Source organism: Coptis chinensis, chromosome 2 (genome assembly GCF_015680905.1).
Source record: "Coptis chinensis isolate HL-2020 chromosome 2, ASM1568090v1, whole genome shotgun sequence".
Lineage (NCBI taxonomy): Eukaryota > Viridiplantae > Streptophyta > Magnoliopsida > Ranunculales > Ranunculaceae > Coptis > Coptis chinensis.
This window is the reverse complement of record NC_141457.1, coordinates 111,483,426-111,488,016: the sequence shown is the minus strand read 5'-3', so window position 1 is coordinate 111,488,016 and position 4,591 is coordinate 111,483,426. Positions and strand designations below refer to the sequence as shown.

The 4,591-nt window shown below is 35.4% G+C and overlaps 1 long non-coding RNA gene across 1 annotated transcript; it reads left to right on the top strand.

The window, feature by feature from the left end:
• The first annotated feature begins 418 nt into the window (after positions 1-418).
• On the top strand, positions 419-4,352 carry LOC147520657 (uncharacterized). The gene is made up of 3 exons (XR_015212755.1): positions 419-1,141; positions 1,282-1,391; positions 3,274-4,352. It is a non-coding gene; the product is annotated as an uncharacterized LOC147520657 (long non-coding RNA).
• Positions 4,353-4,591: the final 239 nt, after the last annotated feature.

Below are 4,591 nucleotides of genomic sequence, written 5' to 3'. Positions count from 1 at the left end.
AATATTTGAGAGATATGTATAATTAGTTGCTTTCTCTTCTATCTCCCATCTATCCATTTTCTTGATTCCAATCTATATGATATGAAATGGTTGAATAAGCGACGCATTTTGCTTGACCAAGTAAGTTAATTTAAAAATTGAGTTGGTTGGAAGCTTCTGTCAAATAAATAATGCATCTAACCTCTTTCAATAATATATTGTTTGCTTTGTGTTGCTCTGAATTAAAAAATATTTTTGATTAGAAGTTGGTTTCTACGTATTAATGTTTTGGATTAAAAGTTGGTTTATGTCCTTTTGTCTACTATAATATTGTTTAGCCTATTTACCATAATATTGTTTAGCCTATTTTTTTTTATATAGATTACATTTTGTTTTGTATATCTATTATAATAAAACAAAATGGGTAGACAAAGAGTGATCGGAATTGTGTGGGGATCTGAATTAGGTGTGCATGGGGATTCGTGTGGATCTCTTTGGAGCTTTAATCGTTGATTTAATGCACATTTATGGCTATTCCATACTAAATATATCAAATTAATAAATAATAAAGCAATGGTATAACCCGTCGATATTCTAATTAAGGATTTAATGTATATATCAATATTCATGCTATTACTTAATGGTATATTCATAGTATAATAGATATTTTAATGTATTATTCAAATACGTTAGTCTAATTATTGTGTTACATACTTACATTAATGTGAGTTTGACATGGACTTAGGGCCTGAATAACTCAATCAATAACCCAGCTTATTGCGTGGGGCCGTGGGGGCATAAGTTTTGTGGTTAAACTTTTCCTTTTTTTCATCTATTTCCTAAATAACCCACGACTCATTGAATCCACCCGGTATTACCTCGGCCAATTTCATTTTCCTTCACCGAAAAATTAATCGGATTATTGAAGACACCATTAGTACAACCGTTACTCCCTCCCCCATACTTATTAAAGAGAGTTAGAGCACCAGTGATTGTTTCCTTCCGTTACTAATTAAGAGTTTAATACATTCAATTAAAACCCCAACTCTCTATGGGTAGAAATTGGCTCTCTCAACTCTTGCAGTATAAAACCCCGACTCGGCAATCTCGATCTCTCTCCAACACTTTGCACAAAGCTTCTTGCTGTAGCCATCCCCAGAAGGTATAACTTTTGCATTTGTTTTTTAATGATGTTTCTGTCTTCATTTTGTTATTATAATTATTTTTTTCCGCCCCAAGCACTCAATTTTTCATACTATTTTATTTCTAAAACCATCCTTAACTTTTGATGTATCTTTGTAGTGTCTATCTACAATGTTGGGATTGATTTGAAATGGGAAGAAGCAATAGAATTGGTTGATTGTCAAGTACAAGTTGGACGGAACTTAGCACAAGACTTCCTTCTAAACCAGGTTAGATTCTTTTCTATCCCTTAATAGATTGGTGACTAGGCCACTTTAGTTTTCATGTCGTATCTATGCCATTTATATCTTAGGTTGCTTTGCCACTTGAGTTGAAATTTTAGTTTTGTCCTTTTATTATTATTATTTATTTATTATTTTCCTTTTCCTTTTCCTTTTAACAAGCATTTGCACTATCAAAATACCAAACGTAATTACGATAATTCTCCAATTGTAATTTGCACTATTGTAATTCTGAAGCATCATGAACTGCAAAGCACACACACTGACACACCATATAGGAACACCGTATCTAGACTACAAGCTTATCTACTATAGCTCCCAAAAGTACTATGGTTCACTGTTGCACTATTAGGTTCAATTTAGGCAATATGATAGTGAGAACTAGTGAGAACCGAGAGAACAACAAGACGTTGGGCATGAAAGAAACTTGGTCAATATGCTAACACGACGTCGGTGTTCTTTTCGATTTGTTTAGTTTCCTTTTTTGACATCTAATGTTGAGATTTGGTTAACTGTTTTGTTGTTATGGTAAGGGTGAATGATCCTTGACGCCACATAATAATTGTTCTCACGGTGGGTTCAGTTGACACTAGCTTTAGCCCTTATGGTAGAGGCTACACATTCCATAACAATCAATTCTATCAATCATATGGTCGGTCTTCTCAAACTTAATTATATATCAAATCATTTTTGGTATCTTTCAAAGGCCATATAGACAACATAAGCGCTAGGGCAGGGAATCGGGTCTGGTAGACCCGAATCCGACCCGACCCGAGATTACCGAATACATCGGGTTCGGGTGCATTTTCATATCCATTTATTTATTCGTGTCGGGTTCAGGTTCGGATATAATTTTTGGGGTTTTTTTTTGAATTTGTAGTGTTAACCTATCGGGTCGGTCAGGTTCGAATATTAAATTTTGGTTTTATTCGAGTTGGGGTTGGGGTTCGGATATTGCGAAACTATTCGGATTCGGATATAGCCATATCCGACCCGAACCCGACCCGATTCCTGCCCTAATAAGCGCTGTCAGAAATTTTGATATGTTCTTAGTCATGTATAATAATTCATTAGTTTCCACGTGTCAAGAACCTTGTTTTGAACCCTCTGAACAATCGTTGTATGGATCATCACGTGGCATACCCTCAGACCAAGATTTATTTGATAGGGACTTTTTCTTCCTCATGCATTGTGGGTTTGTCAATATGCCTTGAAGCTAGATTTTGCTATCACAATATTTTGCCAATGTGGAGCATGGCAGGGTTTTGATAGTGGAATAATAAATTCAAGAAGATATTTGATTGGATTCCTAGAGCTGATTTGCATTTCCAAAAAATGTGGAGGGAGCAAGTTCAAATGCTATTATGGATATGATGGCACGGAAACGGAACTTGTAAGGCGGAACACGAAACCGCGCTTATGACTTTTGCAAAAGCTTTATGTGAAGATTGTGTGTGTGTGTGTGTTTTAATTTTGTTTATGGTTAAAGTGGAAATACAAGTATAGTCGAAGCTTTTGTCTTGCGTTTGTCATGAATTTACTAAGACGAAATTGAGGATATAGTATGGTCACTATATGGCATGGTCGTATTTAGAAGAAGTTTATGGCCTGGGTAGAATATGATTCCTTAGTACATGTACTTGCGTCTTTGTTTCATCTCCTCACGGTGGTTTAGGGAGACTTAGTTCCAGAAATATTTATCTTTGGAAACTACTTGGTTGATTCAGGTAACCATATTAAACTCAACACATTACTAATGATTCATTATCATATTGAACTTATAATAAAACTTAACACATTTAAAATGTTTTATCGTGTATAGAATGCACTATATGGTATGATTATGTCGTGGTTGGTGTTTGAGTTGCAGGTATGCTACCTTCTCGCTGGTGAAGAAAAGGTGAGTGAGACATTATGCGACAACTGTAGCATGTTACATGGTTATATGAGTCTTAGGATGAATGTTTTCTAGAGAAATACTACTCTTTATTGAGCACTAGGGGTGTCTCGGTGTTGTCTATAGTACAAAAAATATTGTCAAGGAGTTATAAATCGCTTGATGAGACTTTGCTATGGGGTGCTTTCCATAGAGAATGGAAGTTCACTTTGTGGAAGTTGTTGTAACGAGGAGTCCAAGTTACATAAACGAAGATCATCCTTGGATGCTTGAATGTATGAATGTCTTATGTCTTTGTTTGTTTTGGAAAAAATATTTATGTAAATTACTAGGTGTTGAAGTTGGTTTTAAAGAAAAGGTGCATTGACTTCCTTAGTTGATTTCCTCTTTTCCAGACATTTCTTTCTTGGACGTTTAAGAAACAAGAAGATGACCATGGCCTGGTAGTTGAATACATAAAATATAGCACATTCCGTTTGCAGATGAGAACGAGTGGTAGTTGAGGTGATGCTAACTAATTCTGGCACAGAAGCATCATCCAAGTATATTTGTTTTCGGCGGGAGATGGTAAATTGGCTACTAACGTAGTCAAAAAAATTTAAGGACCGTTGGATTACAAGAGCGTTCTTCTATTGGCTTCTAACGTAGTCAAAAGTTTCAAGGACCATTGGAATACAAGAGCTTTCTTCTACTTGTAGTTGATGCTCGCATGCTGCACTTCTTATCTCAAATTTAAAGGTGAAGGTGGGGGTTTCATACATGCTTTCATGCACCCATGTTTGGTTCTTTGAATAGTTTAAGTGCTCTACTCAATCTGTATTTTCATAAGTTCGGTTCTTTGTATTCTTTTGCAACCTGTTGTAGTGGTAAGTAGTACCCTGAAAAAGTTGTTTGGTCAGAAAGTGGTACTTGCTAAGGTTTTCATTAGGTGGCATGCAAATGCCAGATTTGCTTTGTAATATAGCATGGCTTTGTAAATGGGGAGAATCGATGACACAAATAGGCATTCGGTAAACCCATATTTCTATGAAGTTATTGTTGTCTGCCTGCTATTTTAATGAAAAGTATCGTCTGTTTGAATAACCAATATATTTTTGTTATTTTTTATTATGCAACGAAATCATTTTGTTCATTCGGAGGATTTCGTGTTAAGGAGGTATTCCTTTTTCCTTTTAAGAAAAATATTACAAATTGATGAACCACTTGCAAAAACTAGATTGAATGAGTGGATTGACAAAGGGGTGGGTTAAGCTACTGTTTGAGAAGATACAATGAATGCAATGACACGTGG